General features: G+C 39.8%; 1 non-coding gene across 1 annotated transcript; it reads left to right on the plus strand.

The window, feature by feature from the left end:
• The first annotated feature begins 8,194 nt into the window (after window positions 1-8,194).
• Window positions 8,195-8,302, plus strand: LOC148580105 (small nucleolar RNA R71). The gene has a single exon (XR_015895808.1). It is a non-coding gene; the product is annotated as a small nucleolar RNA R71 (small nucleolar RNA).
• Window positions 8,303-21,803: the final 13,501 nt, after the last annotated feature.

The following is a 21,803-nucleotide window of genomic DNA, read 5'->3' on the forward strand; positions in this document are numbered from 1 at the left end:
GTTATAAAATCTAAATGACGAAGGAGAGATACATCATCCATAGGGAGGGCACCATAAGGATCGATCTACTGGTCGACAAAGCCAACAGCGTCGAAATCAGGCGCATCCACATTGAACGGCTTGACAGTTCGGGGTCTTTTAGAAGGAGGAACGGCAGGAGGGTAAAAAACGGTGGCAGAAGACTGCAGAGGATCAAGTGCACAAACTCGAGGAGTAGGGATCATTCTCCTCGGTCCAGGCAAACTCGGTACAGATGGCTTCAGCGGAACCTGAGGGGACCCTTTCCCATCCGTCCTGGTCGAGATGTTCTGGGCCGTAGTAGCCTTTCTTGCTTTCTTGAAAGCCTTCATCGATTTCTTATTCTTAGCCATTTCTAAAAAATGAAGAACAAACAGCTTTACAAACCAGAAAAAGAAGAAGGCAGCAAAGAAAAAAAAAATAAGAAACAAAATATATCAAGCAAATACCCAATGCAGTTCGGACAAAACAGGAAACATCTCAGACAAATATGGAGACAACTCGGGCGATAGCATGCGAATGTTAAAGGACTTAGAAACAGCAGTAAAAGGAAACCCCAGGACTCACACCAAGGTCCAGGGGCATCCTTTGGAGGCAATAACAAAGTTAGGATCCAGAAAAAAGAAAATTCTCGCAGTTTAAGCCCTAAAAACACAAAGAAGATCAAGCCTTCTCTATCCATCAACATCAGACAGACCATGCAGAGATCATAAAAAATATACAACCTTTTTTCAAATTAAACAGTTCAGTACTTCAAGCTATAAACAGGAAAAGATCTACACATAATGAAATCAAGTAAAAGGGGCAGAAACAAGCAACAAAATGAGAAAACTCTCAAGGCGTGTATTACAGGCACGACGATGCAGAAAAGATTCAAACTTTCTAACACAAATCCAAGCAAGATCAAAACTTTTTCATGCCCTAACAAAGCACAAGCAGAATGGTGTAAAAAAATAAAAGAGAGAGAGAAGATGAAAAACCAGCCTACAGTGGAGAGGAGACGATAAACGATCAGAGACTGAAGCAACGACCGAAATGACGCCAATGATCACCTTTGTAAGTAAGGAAAAAGAAACTGAGGAAAGAGGCTTTAAATTTCAAAATGAAGATACAAAGAGGGAAGCAAAGGAAATGGCAAAGAGTTAATGAGTTTTTGACCTTCGCACGTTTCCAAGGAAAAGCAAAATGCGCGCCGTAATTAAAAGAGGAAACATTCCACATTCAAGCCACTAATAGAAGTTCTACAAAGAGATCAACAAAGAATGCTCGAGCTCGGCTTTTCTAAAAAGAAATCGGAGTCTAAAAAGACATGACCTCAAAAGGAAGACCGTACTCAAGCAGGGGCACTGTTCATGCCCTAGGTCGAGCTGTACGACTCGGGCTGATTAAAGACAAGTCGACCGACCTCTTCAGGTCTGGATTCCCCGACCTCTTCTTAAAGATTTCGGCCAAATCGCTAGAAGGGCCCAGACAAGACCAAATGAAGGGACATAGCCCAATCTAAAGGCAGTTAAAGCCTAGAAAGATAAAGGCGGTTCTCCAGAAGATAAGATGACCTCACTTAAAGATAAAAGATAAGATAATTAACTTATCATATTGGTGCACGAAATTGTGATCTCCAGGCTCGAACAAATCCTGGTAATGGCTCCAGAGCTTGGTGCTCTGATCTTAATTCATAATTGTCACAACTTCGATAGAACTAACCAGCAAGTGCACTGGGTCGTCCAAGTAATACCTTACGTGAGTAAGGGTCGAATCCCACGGAGATTGTTGGTATGAAGCAAGCTATGGTCACCTTGTAAATCTCTGTCAGGCAGATATAAAGTGATAATGGTGTTTTCGAATATTATATAATAAAATAGGGATAGAGATACTTATGTAAATCATTGGTAGGAATTTCAGATAAGCGAATGGAGATGCTTTTCGTTCCTCTGAACCTCTGCTTTCCTGCTATCTTCATCCAATCAGTCTTACTCCTTTCCATGGCTGGCTGTATGCAAGGGCATCACCGTTGTCAGTGGCTACATCCCCTCCTCTCAGTGAATAATATGCTCACGCACCCTGTCACGGTACGGCTATTCATCTGTCGGTTCCCGATCATGCTGGAATAGGATTCACCCTCCTTTTGCGTCTGTCACTAACGCCCAGCACTCGCGAATTTGAAGCTCGTCACAGTCATTCAATCATTGAATCCTACTCAGAATACCACAGACAAGGTTTAGACCTTCCGAATTCTCTTGAATGCCGCCATCATTCTAGCTAACGCTACGAAGATTCCTGTTAGGAGATCTAAGAGATATTCATTCTAGCTTAATTCATGTAGAACAGAAGTGTTTGTCAGGCACGCGTTCATAGGGGAGATGGTGATGAGCGTCACACATAATCATCACCTTCATCACGTTCTTGGGTGCGAATGGATATCTTAGAAGTGAAATAAGATGAATTGAATAGAAAACAGTAGTACTTGCATTAATCTTTGAGGAACAGCAGAGCTCCACACCTTAATCTATAGAGTGTAGAAACTCTACTGTTGAAAATACATAAGTGAAAGGTCCAGGCATGGCCGAGATGGCCAGCCCCCTAAACGAGATCACAGGATCAGAATACAATCCAGGATCCAAAGATGGTCAAAAAGACGTCTAATAAAATAGTAAGAGGTCCTATTTATAATAAACTAGCTACTAGGGTTTACATGAGTAAGTAATTGATGCATAAATCCACTTCCTGGGCCCACTTGGTGTGTGTTTGGGCTGAGTCTGAGTGTTGCACGTGCAGAGGCCATTTGTGGAGTTGAACGCCAGTTTCTGTGCTAGTTTGGCCGTTCAACTCTGGTTTTGGATCCTTTTCTGGCGCTGGACGCCAGATTTGGGTAGAAAGCTGGCGTTGAACGCCAGTTTACGTCGTCAATTCTTGGCCAAAGTATGTACTATTATATATTGCTGAAAAGCCCTGGATGTCTACTTTCCAACGCAATTGGAAGCGCGCCATTTCGAGTTCTGTAGCTCCAGAAAATCTACTTTGAGTGCAGGGAGGTCAGAATCCAACAGCATCAGCAGTCCTTTTTCAACCTCTGAATCTGATTTCTGCTCAAGTCCCTCAATTTCAGTCAGAAAATACCTGAAATCACAGAAAAACACACAAACTCATAGTAAAGTCCAGAAATGTGAATTTAACATAAAAACTAATGAAAACATCCCTAAAAGTAACTAGATCCTACTAAAAACATACTAAAAACAATGTCAAAAAGCGTATAAATTATCCGCTCATCACAACACCAAACTTAAATTGTTGCTTGTCCCCAAGCAACTGAAAATCAAATAGGATAAAAAGAAGAGAATATACTATAAATTCCAAACTATCAATGAAACATAGTTTCAATCATATGAGCGGGACTTATAGCTTTTTGCCTCTTGAATAGTTTTGGCATCTCACTTTATCAATTGAGGTTCAGAATGATTGGCATCTATAGGAACTCAGAGTTCAGATAGTGTTATTGATTCTCCTAGTTCAGTATGATGATTCTTGAACACAGCTATTTTATGAGTCTTGGCCGTGGCCCTAAGCACTTTGTTTTCCAGTATTACCACCGGATACATAAATGCCACAGACACATAATTGGGTGAACCTTTTCAGATTGTGACTCACCTTTGCTAAAGTCCCCAATTAGAGGTGTCCAGGGTTCTTAAGCACACTCTTCTTTTGCTTTGGACCTTGACTTTAACCGCTCAGTCTCAAGTTTTCACTTGACACCTACACGCCACAAGCACATGGTTAGGGACAGCTTGGTTTAGCCGCTTAGACCAGGATTTTATTCCTTTAGGCCCTCCTATCCACTGATGCTCATAGCCTTGGGATCCTTTTTATTTGCCCTTGCCTTTTGGTTTTAAGGGTTATTGGCTTTTTCTTCTTGCTTTTTCTTTTTCTTTCTATTTTTTTTCTATTCTTTTTTTTTTCGCCCCTTTTTTTTTTTCTACAAGCTTTGTTCTTTGCTGCTTTTTCTTGCTTCAAGAATCATTTTTATGATTTTTCAGATTATCGAATAACATGTCTCCTAGTCATCATTCTTTCAAGAGCCAACATATTTAACATTCTTAAACAACAACTTCAAAAGATATATGCACTGTTCAAGCATTCATTCAGAAAACAAGAAGCATTGTCACCACATCAATATAATTAAACTAAGTTCAAGGATAAATTCGAAACTCATGTACTTCTTGTTCTTTTGAATTAAAACATTTTTCATTTAAGAGAGGTGATGGATTCATAGGACATTCATATCTTTAAGACAGAGTTTACTAACTACTAATGATCATGTAATGAAGACACAAACATAGCTAAGCACATAACATAGAAAACGAAAAACAGAAGAAATAAGAACAAGGAATGAATCCACCTTAGTGATGGTGGCGTTTCCTTCTTGAGGAACCAATGATGTCCTTGAGCTCTTCTATGTCTCTTCCTTGTCTTTGTTGCTCCTCCCTCATTGCTTTTTGATCTTCTCTTATTTCATGGAGCATGATGGAGTGCTCTTGATGTTCCACCCTTAGTTGTCCCATATTGGAACTCAATTCTCCTAGGGAGGTGTTGATTTGCTCCCAATAATTTTGTGGAGGAAAGTGCATTTGAGGCATCTCAGGGATCTCATGGAAATGAGCTTCTTGCGCCTCTTGAGCTCCATGACTGGGCTCTCTTGCTTGCTCCATCTTTTTCTTAGTGATGGGCTTGTCCTCTTTAATGAGGATATCTCCCTCTATGTCAATCCCAGCTGAATTGCATAGGTGGCAAATGAGGTGAGGAAAGGCTAACCTTGCCATGGTGGAGGACTTGTCAGCCACCTTGTAGAGTTCTTGAGGTATAATCTCATGAACTTCCACCTCTTCTCCAATCATGATGCTATGGATCATGATGGCTCGGTCTATAGTAACTTCAGACCGGTTGCTAGTGGGAATGATTGAGCATTGAATAAACTCCAACCATCCTCTAGCAATAGGCTTGAGGTCCAATCTTCTTAGTTGAACCGGCTTGCCTTTGGAGTCAATCTTCCATTGAGCTCCTTCTACACATATGTCCATAAGGACTTGGTCCAACCTTTGATCAAAGTTGACTCTCCTTGTGTAGGGGCGTGCGTTTTCTTCCATGTATGGCAAGTTGAACGCCAACCTCACATTCTCCGGACTAAAATCTAAGTATTTCCCCCGAACCATCGTAACATAGTTCTTTGGATCCGGGTTCTTACTTTGATCATGGTTCCTGGTGATCCATGCATTGGCATAGAACTCTTGAACCATTAGGATTCCGACTTGTTGGATGGGATTTGTTAGAACTTCCCAACCTCTTCTTTGAATTTCATGTCGGATCTCCGGATACTCATTTCTTTTGAGTTTGAAAGGGACCTCAGGGATCACCTTCTTTTTGGCCACAACATCATAGAAGTGGTCTTGATGGGCTTTGGAGATGAATCTTTCCATCTCCCATGACTCGGATGTGGAAGCTTTTGTCTTCCCTTTCCCTCTTCTAGAGGATTCTCCGGTCTTGGGTGCCATCAATGGTAATGGAAAAACAAAAAAGCTATGCTTTTACCACACCAAACTTAGAATATTGCTCGCCCTCGAGCAATAAACAAAAGAATAGAAGAAGAAGAAGAAGAAATATGGAGAGGGAGATGTGGTTTCGGCCAAGGAGAGTGTAGAGGGGTGTGTTGTGTGAATTTGATGAAGAATGGAGGTCTTTATATAGGGAAGGGAGGGGGGTTAAGGTTCGGCCATATGGGTGGGTTTAGGTGGGAAATTGGTTTTGAATTTTGAAGGTAGGTGGAGTTTATGAGGTAAGTTTATGGGGAAGAGGAGATGGATGTGAGTGGTGAAGGTTTAGTGGGGAAGAGATATTGAGGTGATTGGTGAGGGGTTTTTAGGGAAGAGTGTTTATGGGGTTGTGTGAAAGAGAGTGGTGAGAAGAAGTGAGTGGAGGTAGGTGGGGATCCGGTGGGGTCCACAGGTCCTGAGATGATCCTGTGGGGTCCACAGATCCTGAGATGATCCTGTGGGGTCCACAGATCCTGAGGTGTCAAGGTATTTACATCCCTGCACCTATTAGGCATGTAAAAATGCCTTTGTACCCAACTCTGGGCGTTCAGCGCCAGGTTGGTGGCCATTTTGGGCGTTCAACGCCCATTTGTGTGCCATTTCTGGCGATGAACGCCAGAACCATGCCTGTTCTGGCGTTCAGCGCCCAGAAGCTGCCCATTTTGGGCGTTCAGCACCAGAACCATGCTCTGTTCTGGCGCTGAACACCAGACAGATGCTCCTCCAGGGTGTGATTTTTCTTCTGCTGTTTTTGATTCCATTTTCAATTTTTATATTTATTTTGTGACTCCACATGATCATGAACCTAAGGAAACATGAAAAATAATAAGAATTAGATAAACATTGGGTTGCCTCCCAACAAGCGCTTCTTTAATGTCAATAGCTTGACAGTGGGCTCTCATAGAGCCTCACAGATGTGCAGAGCTTTGTTGAGACTCCCCAACACCAAACTTAGAGTTTGGATATGGGAGTTCAACACCAAACTTAGAGTTTGGTTGTGGCCTCCCAACACCAAACTTAGAGTTTGACTGTGGGGGCTCTGGTTGACTCTGCTTGGAGAGAAGCTTTTGCTGCTTCCTCTCCATGGTTGCAGAGGGAGATCCTTGAGTTTTGAATACAAGGGAGTTCTCATTCCATTGAAGGACTATTTCACCTCTGTCAACATCAATCACAACTCTTGCTGTGGCCAGGAAAGGTCTTCCTAGGATGATAGATTCATCCTCTTTCTTTCCAGTATCCAGGACTATGAAATCAGTAGGTATGTAAAGGCCCTCAACCTTTACTAATACATCTTCTACTTGTCCATAAGCCTGTTTTCTTGAGCTGTCTGCCATCTCTAGTGAGATTTTAGCAGCTTGCACCCCATAGATTCCCAGTTTCTCTATTACAGAGAGGGGCATGAGGTTTATCCCTGAACCAAGGTCACACAGAGCCTTAAAGATCATGGTGCCTATGGTACAAGGGATTATGAACTTTCCAGGATCCTGTCTCTTCTGAGGCAATGTCAGTTGATCCAGATCACTTAGTTCATTGATGAACAAGGGAGGTTCAACTTCCCAAGCATCAATGCTAAATAATTTGGCATTCAGCTTCATGATTGCACCAAGAAATTTGGCAGTTTGCTCTTCAGTAACATCCTCATTCTCTTTAGAAGAGGAATACTCATCAGAGCTCATGAAGGGCATAAGGAGGGTTAATAGAATCTCTATGGTCTCTAGATGAGTCTCAGATTCCTTTGGTTCCTTAGAGGGAAGCTCCTTATTGATCACTGGACGTCCCAGGAGGTCTTCCTCCTTGGGATTCACGTCCTCTCCTCTCCTCACAGGTTCGGCCATGGCGCTTATGTCAATGGCCTTGCACTCTCCTTTTGGGTTCTCTTCTGTATTGCTTGGGAGAGTACTAGGAGGGATTTCAGTGATCCTTTTACTCAGCTGGCCCACTTGTGCTTCCAAATTTCTAATGGAAGACCTTGTTTCATTCATGAAACTTATAGTGGCCTTAGATAGATCAGAGACTAGATTTGCTAAATTAGAAGCATTTTGTTCAGAGTTCTCTGTCTGTTGCTGAGTTGATGATGGAAAAGGTTTGCTATTGCTAAACCTGTTTCTTCCACCATTATTAAAGCCTTGTTGGGGCTTTTGATCCTTCCATGAGAAATTTGGATGATTTCTCCATGTTGAGTTATAGGTGTTTCCATAAGGTTCACCTAAGTAATTTACCTCTGCTATTGCAGGGTTCTCAGGATCATAGGCTTCTTCTTCAGAAGATGCCTCTTGAGTACTGTTGGATGCAGCTTGCATTCCATTCAGACTCTGAGAGATCATATTGACTTGCTGAGTCAATATTTTATTCTGAGCCAATATGGCATTTAGAGTATCAACCTCAAGAACTCCCTTCTTCATAGGCGTCCCATTACTCACAGGATTCCTTTCGGAAGTGTACATGAACTGGTTATTAGCAACCATGTCAATGAGTTCTTGAGCTTCTGTAGGCGTTTTCTTTAGGTGAATGGATCCACCTGCAGAAGTGTCCAGTGACATCTTTGATAGCTCAGATAAACCATCATAGAATATATCCAGGATGGTTCATTCTGAAAGCATGTCAGAAGGACACTTTTTGGTCAACTGTTTGTATCTTTCCCAAGCTTCATAGAGGGATTCACCTTCTTTCTGTCTGAAGGTTTGAACATCAGCTCTAAGCTTGCTCAGCTTTTGAGGAGGAAAGTACTTGGCTAAGAAAGCCGTGACCAGCTTATCCCAAGAGTTCAGGCTGTCTTTAGGTTGAGAATCCAACCATAATCTAGCTCTGTCTCTTACAGCAAAAGGGAAAAGCATGAGCCTGTAGACTTCAGGATCTACTCCATTAGTCTTAACAGTATCACATATCTGCAAGAATTCAGTTAAGAACTGAAAAGGATCTTCAGATGGAAGTCCATGAAACTTGCAGTTCTGCTGCATCAGAGAAACTAATTGAGGTTTCAGCTCAAAGTTGTTTGCTCCAATGGCAGGAATGGAGATGCTTCTTCCATGTAAATTGGAATTAGGTGCAGTAAAGTCACCAAGCATCTTCCTTACATTATTATTATTTTCGGCTGCCATCTCCTCTGCCTGTTCGAAAATTTCTGAAAGGTTATCTCTGGATTGTTGTATTTTAGCTTCTCTTAATTTTCTCTTCAGAGTCCTTTCAGGTTCTGGATCTGCTTCCACAAGAATGCTCTTATCTTTTCTCCTGCTCATATGACAAAGAAGAAGGCACAAAAAAATAATAATAATAATGGAGATCCTTTATACCACAGTATAGGGATCCCTGTGTGAGTGGAAGAAGAGGGGGAGACAAAGAATGTAATATAATGGAAGAAACACAACTGTGAGGATGGAAGAGAGGTGAGATGAGATGTTAAGATATGAATGAATAAATAGAATGAGATGGGGGAGAGATAATTTTCGAAAATTATTTTGAAAAAGAGTTAGTGATTTTTGAAAAATGGTTTTTTTGAAAAATGTTAGAAATTTTCGAAAATTTTTGAAATCAAAAATAAAAATAAAAATAATTAGTTAATTAAAAAGAAATTTTGAAAAAGGGGGAAGATATTTTTGAAAATTAGAGAGAGAGAGTTAGTTAGGTGGTTTTGAAAAAGTTAAGAAACAAACAAAAAGTTAGTTAGTTAGTTGAAACAAATTTTGAAAAGATAAGAAGTTAGGAGGTTAGAGAAGATATTTTGAAAAGATATTTTTGAAAAAGATAAGATAAGAAGATATTTTTGAGAAGATATGATAGAAATTAGTTTTTGAAAAAGATTTGAATTTTTAAAATCACAATTAATTACTTGATTCACAAGAAATCACAAGATATGATTCTAGAACTTAAAGTTTGAATCTTTCTTAACAAGCAAGTAACAAACTTGAAATTTTTGAATCAAAACATTAATTGCTATTGTTATTTTCGAAAATTTGATACAAAAATAAGAAAAAGATTTTTGAAAAATATTTTTTTGAATTTTTCGAAAATAACTAAGAATTTTGAAAAAGATTTGATTTTTGAAAAAGATTTTGAAAAAGATAAGATTTTCAAATTGAAAATTTGATTTGACTCATAAGAAACAACTTGATTTTAAAAATTTTTGAAAAAGTCAATCCAAATTTTCGAATTTGATGAGAGAAAAAGGGAAAGATATTTTTTTGATTTTTGAAATTTTTATGAAAAACATGAAAATTATGCAATGCATGAAATTTTTAGATCAAAACAATGAATGCATGCAAGGATGCTATGAATGTCAAGATGAACACCAAGAACACTTTGAATGTCATGATGAACATCAAGAACATATTTTTGAAAATTTTTTAATGCAAAGAAAACATGCAAGACCCCAAACTTAGAATTCTTTAATGCTTAGACACTAAGAATTCAAGAATGCATATGATAAACATGAAAAGACACAAAACAAAAAATCATCAAGATCAAACGAGAAGACTTACCAAGAACAACTTGAAGATCATGAAGAACACTATGAATGCATGAAATTTTCGAAAAATGCAATATGTATATGCAAGTGACACCAAACTTATGATATGACTCAAGACTCAAGCAAGAAAAACAGAAAATATTTTTGATTTTTTATGATTTTCTAATTTTTTTTGGATTTTTTCGAAAATTATATGAAAAAGAACAAATAAGGATTCCAAAATTTTTAATATGAATTCCAGGAATCTTGCATTCTTAGTCTAAAGCTTCAGTCCAGGAATTAGACATGGCTCACTAGCCAGCCAAGCTTTCAAAGAAAGCTCCAGTCCAAAACACTAGACATGGCCAATGGCCAGCCATGCTTCAGCAGGTGATCATGGATCAGCAGCAGGTGGATGAGCAACAACTTATTTGCTCTTGATAACAAATTGCAAGCCTCAGTCCAAATGAATTTAGACATGGCTTTACAGCCAGCCAGGCTTCACATGCTTCATGAAACACTAGAATTCATTCTTAAAAATTTTGAATAAATTTTTGAAAATATTTTTATTTTTTTTCGAAAACAAGAGAAATTTTTTTGAAAAATTTTTGAAAACTTTTTGAAAAGAAAACGAAAAGAAAGTTACCCAATCTGAGCAACAAGATGAACCGTCAGTTGTCCAAACTCAAACAATCCCCGGCAACGGCGCCAAAAACTTGGTGCTGTTGCCGGATCAAAAGGGAATCTGGCACTGATGTTACCGGACCAAAAGCTTGCCGAAGACTCAAACAATCCCCGGCAACGGCGCCAAAAACTTGGTGCACGAAATTGTGATCTCCAGGCTCGAACAAATCCTGGTAATGGCTCCAGAGCTTGGTGCTCTGATCTTAATTCATAATTGTCACAACTTCGATACAACTAACTAGCAAGTGCACTGGGTCGTCCAAGTAATACCTTACGTGAGTAAGGGTCGAATCCCACGGAGATTGTTGGTATGAAGCAAGCTATGGTCACCTTGTAAATCTCAGTCAGGCAGATATAAAGTGATAATGGTGTTTTCGAATATTATATAATAAAATAGGGATAGAGATACTTATGTAAATCATTGGTAGGAATTTCAGATAAGCGAATGGAGATGCTTTTCGTTCCTCTGAACCTCTGCTTTCCTGCTATCTTCATCCAATTAGTCTTACTCCTTTCCATGGCTGGCTGTATGCAAGGGCATCACCGTTGTCAGTGGCTACATCCCCTCCTCTCAGTGAATAATATGCTCACGCACCCTGTCACGGCACGGCTATTCATCTGTCGATTTCCGATCATGCTGGAATAGGATTCACCCTCCTTTTGCGTCTGTCACTAACGCCCAGCACTCGCGAGTTTGAAGCTCGTCACAGTCATTCAATCATTGAATCCTACTCAGAGTACCACAGACAAGGTTTAGACCATCCGGATTCTCTTGAATGCCGCCATCATTCTAGCTTACGCCACGAAGATTCCTGTTAGGAGATCTAAGAGATATTCATTCTAGCTTAATTCATGTAGAACAGAAGTGTTTGTCAGGCACGCGTTCATAGGGGAGATGGTGATGAGCGTCACACATAATCATCACCTTCATCACGTTCTTGGGTGCGAATGGATATCTTAGAAGCGAAATAAGATGAATTGAATAGAAAACATTAGTACTTGCATTAATCTTTGAGGAACAGCAGAGCTCCACACCTTAATCTATGGAGTGTAGAAACTCTACCGTTGAAAATACATAAGTGAAAGGTCCAGGCATGGCCGAGATGGCCAGCCCCCTAAACGAGATCACAGGATCAGAATACAATCCAGGATCCAAAGATGGTCAAAAAGACGTCTAATACAATAGTAAGAGGTCCTATTTATAATAAACTAGCTACTAGGGTTTACATGAGTAAGTAATTGATGCATAAATCCACTTCCTGGGTCCACTTAGTGTGTGTTTGGGCTGAGCCTGAGTGTTGCACGTGCAGAGGCCATTTGTGGAGTTGAACGCCAGTTTCTGTGCCAGTTTGGGCGTTCAACTCTGGTTTTGGATCCTTTTCTGGCGCTGGACGCCAGATTTGGGTAGAAAGCTGGCATTGAACGCCAGTTTACGTCGTCAATTCTTGGCCAAAGTGACTATTATATATTGCTGGAAAGCCCTGGATGTCTACTTTCCAACTCAATTGGAAGCGCGCCATTTCGAGTTTTGTAGCTCCAGAAAATCCACTTTGAGTGCAGGGAGGTCAGAATCCAACAGCATCAGCAGTCCTTTTTCAACCTCTGAATCTGATTTCTGCTCAAGTCCCTCAATTTCAGTCAGAAAATACCTGAAATCACAGAAAAACACACAAACTCATAGTAAAGTCCAGAAATGTGAATTTAACATAAAAACTAATGAAAACATCCCTAAAAGTAACTAGATCCTACTAAAAACATACTAAAAACAATGTCAAAAAGCGTATAAATTATCCGCTCATCACATATCTAGAAAGGTCAGCCTACACTACTATAAATATACTGGAGCATCCAGGTATAACTTATACTCTGATTCTACTAAAAACCTACTTAAAGCCCATGCTAACTTAAGCATCGGAGTCTCTTGCAGGTACCACCACCCTCCGATGACGAAGGATCAACAGCATCTCTAGCTCCACCAGATCAAATAAGTCGGACACGACAGCTCCGGCTACTACCGCAGATCTCATCCGAGATCAACCTTCAGTTTCAGGTAACCCTCAGAACAGGTTGGTAGTTTCTTCCGTGGTTTGGTTGTTGATGTGGTTGGTTTTGTGAATATCGATTTTGTGAATTATTGTTGCTCCATCTTTGGTTTCCTCCATTGTCTCTACCTCCTTGTTGATAATTGTCCCACCAACCTTGGTTGGAATTGTCTTTCCAACCTTGATTAAAGTTGTTACTCCCTTGGTTGTAATTGCCTCATTGTTGACGGTACCCTTGATTGAAGTTGCCCCCTTGTGAATAGTATCCTTGATTAGAGCGATCATAGAAGGGACGATCATAGAAGTTATAGGTAGCCACCAACGTGTTATCTTCTTGGAGGGTTGGGCATTCATCCGTGTAGTGGGAGTAGCATGAGCAAATGCCGCATACTCTTTGGGGGACTAATTGTTGGCTTTGTTGGTGTTGAGGAGGTGGTGGAGGTTGTTCATGGAATGGAGGTTGTTGTTGATTCACTTGGACTTTTCATCTCACACAAGGTTTTGGTAAGGGTGGCGGTCTCACCACTAGAAGAGACTTCATTAACGGCTCTAGGGTGATTTCTTCTTTGTCTAGCATGCAAGGTGGACTCGGCCAAGTCGGAGATCAATTGCCAAGCCTCCTCCGCCGTTCTATATTTTGTCAAAGAGCCATTGCTTGAAGCATCTAGGAGGATATCCCTTGACAAAAATAGCTTATTAACACAAGAGTGTCAATCATATGGTTGGGGCATGAATCAAGAAGCTTTCAGAACCGCTCCCAATATTCATATAGAGTTTCCAACTTGCCTTGGACAATGCATGAGATTTCTTTCCGCAACTTACCAGTCACCGCTGTGGAAAATAACTTGTCTAAGAACTCTCTTCTAAGCAAGTCCCAATCACCAACAATCTCACTTGGCAAAGAATAGAACCACTCCTTAGCTCTCCCTTCAAGAGAGAAAGGAAAAGCATACAACCAAACCGCAACTTCACTAGAGCCTTTCCGCCTAGTAGTAGAGCATACACCTTGGAAGTTCTTAAGGTGTCTAACGGGATCTTGAGCGGGAAGTCCTTGATACTTGGGAAGAAGATTGGTTAAAGCCGTTTTAAGTTCAAAGTTAGCATTCAAGTCTGGATGACGAATGTGAGTAGGTTGAAGAACAAAATCCAGAGCACCGGCTTCCTTGAGAGTGACTCACCTTGGGGCGGCCATGGTATCCGTACCTAGATCAATAGAAGAGTTATTAGTAGTGTCTATGCAAGAGTAAACAGTGCCTTCTTCGAATGATGATCCGGAATCAACTTCGGATATGGTGGGTGAATTGGTAGAAATCTTTTCACCACCTCCAAAGGCTAACCGTCTCCGAGCTTGTCTAAGATGAAGCAAAGCTCTTTCTATTACCGGATCATATCTAGCTAAACTCTGATCGGGTAAAGAAAGCGTCATTCAAGGAAAGAGACAAAGAGCTCATGACAATCAAGTGTACTAAACAAAGAGTAATCCTAACTAACACAAATAATCAAGCAAAGTGCAAGTATGTACATATTCATATATCTACGCTAACCAACAACATGGCACTCATGTGCAACTCCCTGGCAACGGTGCCATTTTGATGAGTGAATTTATGCCGGTATAGAGTTTATCAATAAATCCAATCATAGTATAGTCTAAACCGACACACAATTCCACACCAAACAATCTAAAATCAATAACCGAGAGTATGAGTCCTGAGTCGTTCTCCCTAGGAGTGCTCCAAGATGCACATTGTTGGTTAGAGAGTGTATTGGTGTTTGAAGTTTCATATAAGAAAAGAACAAGCTAGTAATGTGAATGAAAAATCAAATGATATAAAAGCCTTGGCTAGAAGTGAGAATCAGACTTCCTATCATCATTATTTCTATCAGTTGTAATCATAATTAGTTATTGCTTCACTTAGTTAACCTATAGCGTAAAGGAAAGTCAAGTGAAAGTAACCAATTTGGATTCACAAGTCCTAGCCGAACCCTAGGAAAGTCTAGCTTTAGTGAAATGCAAATCAATTACTTATTCATCCTTAGGAATAATTAAATAATCACATGGTGAAGGTGTTTGTTACAAAAGGTGACATGTCTTGATAGGAATCAAGTCAAGTCAACTCAAACAAATGCAAAGCATTAATAAGAAACAACGACCTTGTGATGTGATTATATTGACTTAAAAACCATGATGAATAAGTAATTCAATTCACTAAATTCCATGTGCACTCATAAAAGCTTCACCTAATATGCAACCAAATGTACATGTGCAAATCCAATTAGGTGATAGTAATTTAAGGCAAAGTATAAGTACATTGATGAAATTCAACCAACAAACAACCCAATCAACATCAAACAAACACTTGCAACTTATTTAATCACATACACTTAAACTAAAACTAATATAATTACTAAAACAAAAATGAGATGCAATGAAAACTAGCAAGAATAAGTAGAAAATAGGGCAAAAGAGAGAAAAGAGGGGGGTGGAGGGGGTAGAAGTGTATTAGGTCTTAATTCAATGTGCAATAAAAATTTTGCCCAAAACAGCACCTGTGCGTATGCACAGGCAGGTGTGCGCACGCACACAAGGTGGAACAGGGGAGGTGTGCCCACGCACAAGGTGTGTGAGTGCTCAAAACAGAACGGGGATATAGAAGTGTGCGCACGCACAAACCTATGCGTGCGCACAGAGCACTCTTTTTTTTAAGGGAAAATGATCATGCGTGCGTGCGTGATGCACGAAAACTTGTCTCTCAACAAATTTCCACCTGCAAGTGCACTAGATTATCGTCAAGTAAAAACTCATAATAGAGTGAGGTGGAATCCCACAGGGATTGATTGTTGATCAACTTTAATTAGAGGAATGTTCTAATTGAACTGAATCAAATTTGAATCTGGATGTGCAGAAAATTAAATGGCAGGAAAAGTAAATTGCAAGAATATAAATGACAGAAAGTAAATGCGGAATGTAAATGGCAGAAAGTAAATTGCAAGAAAATAAATGGGAATGGGGAGATTAGGCATAAAAGTAAATAACAGAAAGTATATAGAATGGGAAGATTAGAGATGGGGAGTTCATTGGGCTCAGGAGATATCGTATTCTCCGGATCAAGTTCATTCTCATCTCTTCCTCAATCCATGCAACTCATTAATCTCTTGGCAATCTTAGGTGATTGAATTCCAATTCCTTGGCAATTCAATCTCTCTAAGCTTGAATAATTGCCCAATTCCTTGATCTAATTGCTCATGGGAAGAGATGAAGTATGGTCACTAATTATACCACATGTATTTCCAAATCAAGGTATTGGTAGGATTACATGTCACTATATCCATCCAACCCCCAATCCGGTCTAACATGAGAAAGCATTTCTAGCATGATTTCCTCATCCCTTTTCCAAGGCTCAAAGAAAATCCACGTATGAGTAGCTTCTTTCCCAAGACAACTACTCAATTGAATGAAGATCGAAAGCTTTCTAGTAAATCAAAGAGAAAGGAAAGAAGAAGATGAATGAAAACTATATTTGATCCATTAAATTACAATAGACCTTCGTACCCCCAATGAAATGGGTTTAGTTGTTCATAGCTCTCAGAATGGAAAGTGAAATGAAAAAGTACATTGAAAGTAAACTAAAAATTACAGAGAAAGTAAAATTGGGCAGAGTTACAGTACTCAGTGTGTAAGCCTCCCTTCTAACTTAAACTCTAAGCTATTTATACACTTTCTTCATTTAGTCTTCAAGTACTTGGACTGGGCCCTTTTTCCTTTGTTGAAGCTAGTTTGGAGTGGCCTGTAGTGACGTTGATGAGGACGTTTAAAAGTTAATGTTCATACTTTTCCTGGGTGCCTTTTTGTATTGAGATTGGGTTGACGTTGGAGTTTGGTGCACGAAATTGTGATCATCAATGGCGCCATCAACATGGTACGCTCAATTGTAATCTCAAATTTTTTATCACAACTTCGCACAACTAACCAGCAAGTGCACTGGGTCGTCCAAGTAATAAACCTTACGCGAGTAAAGGTCGATCCCACGGAGATTGTTGGTATGAAGCAAGCTATGGTCATCTTGTAAATCTCAGTCAGGCGGATATAAAATGGTTATGGAGTTTTCGAAAATAAATAATAAAATAAGGATAGAAATACTTATGTAAATCCTTGGTGAGAATTTCAGATAAACGCATGGAGATGCTTTCGTTCCTCTAAACCTCTGCTTTCCTGCTGTCTTCATCCAGAAAATTCACTTTGAGTGCAGGGAGGTCAGAATCCAACAGCATCAGCAGTCCTTCTTCTACCTCTGAATCTGATTTTTGCTCAAGTCCCTCAATTTCAGCCAGATAATACCTGAAATCACAGAAAAACATACAAACTCATAGTAAAGTCCAGAAATGTAAATTTAGCATAAAAACTAATGAAAACATCCCTAAAAGTAACTAGATTCTACTAAAAACATACTAAAAACAATGCCAAAAAGCGTATAAATTATCCGCTCATCAAGTTTACATTGGAGTTCAACGTTTGAGCTCAAAAGTTGGGTCAAACTTTGCCAAACAAGGCTGGGATGTTGGCCCTGAAGTTTAACCCATCGTTTTATTCAACGTTGGACCTCACATTGGAGTTCAACGTTTTCTCATCCATGCATATGCGTGACCGATGCGTGCGTGCCGATTGGCTAAAAAGCATATCCACGCGTACGCGTGACCCATGCATATGCGTCGTTGCACATTTTTCCAATCTCTAAAACTTGAAATTTGTCGAGCACGTTGGACTCAACGTTGGACCCAACGTTGGACCACCAACGTTTGCCTATCGACGCATACGCGTGACCTACGCGTGCGCGCCGATTGGCTAAAAAGCACATCCTCATGCGTACGCGTCGTTGCACATTTTCCCAATCTCCAAAACTTAAAATTTGTCGAGCACGTTGGAGGTAACGTTGGACCACCAACGTTCCCTCCAATGTTGGCACCTCTCTAACCCCAACGTTGGACCCATAGTTGGAGTCCAACTTTGGCTTCAACTATGGTCTCTTGAATTGAAGTTTGAGGCATAGTTGGAGTCCAACTTTGCCTCTAACTATGCACCTTTCTCTTGGCCAACGTTTGAGGTAGCGTTTGAGGTCCAACTTTGGGCTCAAAAGTTGCCTTCTTGCTTATAGTTTGAGGCATAGTTGGAGTCCAACTTTGGCTCCAACTACGCACTTTTCTTGGCCAACGTTTGAGGCAAAGTTGGAGGCCAACTTTAGCTCCAACTTTTCACCTCTTTTAAGCATGGGTGTTGGACCTAATGTTGGAGCACCAACTTTGGCTCCAACATTGGTCTCTTCTTCTTTCCTTAACTTTTGAGGCAACGTTGGTGGGCCAACTTTTGCCACCAACGTTGCTTCCCTTTGATCCTTTCCATGGCCCTTTTTTTGTTGCTTGTATGCTCTCCCTTCCTTAGCTTCCTTTTCAACCATCATCAATCAAATACTTGCATCAAAGTTTGCTATAATTCACAAGAGATTTGCATCATTCAATCATGAAGCAGAATTTTGCATAAAAACCTTATGAAAAGCACATAAACACCAAGTTTGTTTAAATCAAGAGATGCATGAAATTCTTATCCAAATACTTACTTATATCTCAAGAAAGTGCATAAAACCTAATGAAAACAAAAAAAGGCTAGTAAAACTAGACTAAGATGCCTTGGCATCACAACACCAAACTTAAATCTTGCTTGTCCCCAAGCAAGTACTAAAACATGAGAAAAATGAATGAAAACAGAGAGGAATATGAGTCCTTATTGGGAAGCAATTAAACTTGATTCATGGGGTTTCATGCAAGATACATTTCCAGCTCAACTTTTATTAGTTTCAAGGTGTGAGATGTCCTTCTAAGTTTCAACTAAGATGCTGAAATGACCCTTGTTATTTATTGATCCTTGGTGTTTGCTTTTTTTCACTTAGAAACTTTTTTCATTATTTGTAGCTCAGCATTCTATGTTGAGGCAACTTTTAAAATAAGTTTTCAGTCAACACTCCCGACCCAGATGGCTCAAGGTATTGGGTGATGAAGCACCCCTCCGACCTACTAACTCAAGCCTCTCCTCATCACATACACACTACAGACACTTGGCTTAAATTTCATCCTAGAGACATTGGTGTCCAGCACTTCTTTAGGGTACTAAATGCCTTGTAACTAGGTTGCTATTGATAGTGGACTTTTGGTTGATAATCTTGGGTTAGTTAACCCAAGTTACCAAGTGTTGAAACACTCCTTAGAACCTATTCATCCAAGCATATCCTAGTACAAAGAGACCACAGGCATGTGTCTCAAGGCTTAAGCTATTGGTGCCTAGCTTATTATTTGTTTCTTTCATTTTTGTTTGCCAATGTTGGGGCTGCCGTTGGAGGTCCAACTTTGCCTCCAACGTTGGCTTTTCTTGTTTTCCTTATTGCTATTTCTTTCTTCCAAGGCTTGTTATTTTCAAGGGTTCCATAAACAGCAACTAGTTTCAAACTATGGAGGACATTCTACCTTTTTGTTTTTATGAGTGAGCTTACTAACAATCAAACATAAACCACCATTTATCCTTATTCTATTCCTACCAACTTGGACAATCACACTTCTTGGTTTCCAAACATTTTCTTTTATTCAATTGAAAACAGAGAGACAAGACATACATTCAGGCAAAGTGAAAGTAAAGCACAAACCTAGGCTAGCACACTTATGACAATATTAAAGAAAACAACACAACAGAATTCAAAATGACTTAAACTAAAGACCAAGTAATCAACTAAAAGAAAACATGTTCATTCTTATTTAGATTATGATAAACAAGGAGCAAATCCACCTTTTATTTCTTAGCTTGCTTGTCTTTCTTTTTATTCTCTTCTTCTTGAGTGCTAGTTTCTCCCTTGCCTTTTTGTTTCCCTTTTAACTTTGTCCAGAATCCAGCTTTCCTCATTTTCTTTGTCACTGCTCGTCATGGCGTAATGCTCTCTCCACTTCCAAGTCACCCCACTTCTTAAAGTATTCATCATAACTCGGAATTGATGAGTTTAGAATAGTGGTGCATGGAATTGTGATCACACTTTTCACCACTTCGGTACAACTAACCAGCAAGTGCACTGGGTCATCCAAGTAATAAAACCTTACGCGAGTAAGAGTCAATCCCACGGAGATTGCCGGCTTGAAGCAAGCTATGGTCATCCTGTAAATCTTAGTCAAGTGGATTCAATTGGTTATGAGTTTTGATAATTGAAGGATAAATAAAACGTAGATTAAAATAAAGATACTTATGTAATTCATTGGTGGGAATTTCAGATAAGCATTTGGAGAAGCTTTGTTCCTTCTGAACCTCTGCTTTCCTATTGTCTTCATCCAATCATGCGTGCTCCCTTCTATGGCAAGCTGTATGTTGGTAGATCACCGTTGTCAATGGTTACCATCCGTCCTCTCAGTAAAAATGGTCCAGGCACGGTTTCTGTACGGCTAATCATCTGTCGGATCTCTCGTCTCGGATGAAAAATACCAGGTAATGAGCAGATAACTTATACTCTTTTTGGCATTATTTTTACATAGTTTTTAGTATGTTTTAGTTACTTTTTATTATATTTTATTAGTTTTTATGCAAAAATCACATTTTTGGACTTTACTACGAGTTTATGTGTTTTTCTGTAATTTCAGGTATTTTCTGACTGAAATTGAGACACCTGAGCAAAAGTCCGATTCAGAGGCTGAGAAAGGACTGCAGATGCTGTTGGATTCTGACCCTTCTGCACTCGAAAAGGATTTTCTGCAGCTACAGAAGCCCAATTGGTGCGCTTTCAATTGCGTTAGAAAGTAGACATCTTGGGCTTTCCAGAAATGCTTAATCGTCCATACTTTGCGCGAGATTTGATGGCCCAAACTGGCATGTAAACGCCAGCCAGAGACTCTTTTGATCTTTGGAGCTTATGTTACATTGGGAGGCTAGCCATTCGGCCATGCCTAAACCTTTTTCTCTTGTGTATTTTCTATGGTGGAGTTTCTACACCTCATAGATTAAGGTGCGAATCTCTGCTATTCTTCAAGAATTAATGCAAGTACTATTGTTTCTCTTTCAATTCATGCCTACTTCTTCTCTAAGATATACTCTCGTACTTAATTCAGTTAAGTCATAATGAAGGGGGTGACCCATGACAATCACCCACTATCTTCGTTACTTACTTAGCCAAGATTCGCGTAGTCATTGGACAACAGCCGGAGTATATTCTTTTGGGTCTCTAATCCACAGACTGAGTCCGTGAGATTAGAACCTTCGTGGTAGAGGCTAGAACCAATTGGCAGCATTCCTGAGATTCGAAAAGTCTAAACCTTGTCTGTGGTATTCCGAGTAGGATCTGGGAAGAGATGACTGTGACGAGCTTCAAACTCGCAAATGTTGGGCGCAGTGACAGTGTGCAAAAGGATAGAGAGATCCTATTCCGACGCTAGTGAGAACCGACAGATGATTAGCCGTGTAGTAGCTATACCTGGTATTTTTCATCCGAGACGAGAAATCTGACAATTGATTAGCCGTGCAGAAACCGTACCTGGTATTTTTCATCCGAGAGGATCATACAGCTTGCCATGGAAAGGAGCATGCTTGATTGGAAGAAGACAATAGGAAAACAGAGGTTCAGAAGCAACAAAGCATCTCCAAACTCTTATAGGAAATTCCTACCAATGAATTACATAAGTATCTTATTTTATTTTATGTTTTATTTATCTTTTAATTATCAAAACCTCATAACCATTTAAATCCGCCTGACTACGATTTACAGGATGACCATAGCTTGCTTCAAGCCGACAATCTCCGTGGGATCGACCCTTACTTACGTAAGGTATTACTTGGACGACCCAGTGCACTTGCTGGTTATTTGTGCAGAGTTGTGAAAAGTGTGATCATAATTTCGTGCACCAAGATTTTGGAGCCAGTGCCGGGGATTGTTCGAGTTTTGACAACTGACGGTTCATCTTGTTGCTTAGATTGGGTAATTTTATTTTATGTTTAAGCTTTTTATTTTTATTTTTGAAAAA

The sequence above is a fragment of the Arachis ipaensis genome, chromosome B10 (genome assembly GCF_059453495.1).
Source record: "Arachis ipaensis isolate K30076 ecotype BB chromosome B10, ASM5945349v1, whole genome shotgun sequence".
NCBI classification, from domain to species: Eukaryota; Viridiplantae; Streptophyta; class Magnoliopsida; order Fabales; family Fabaceae; genus Arachis; species Arachis ipaensis.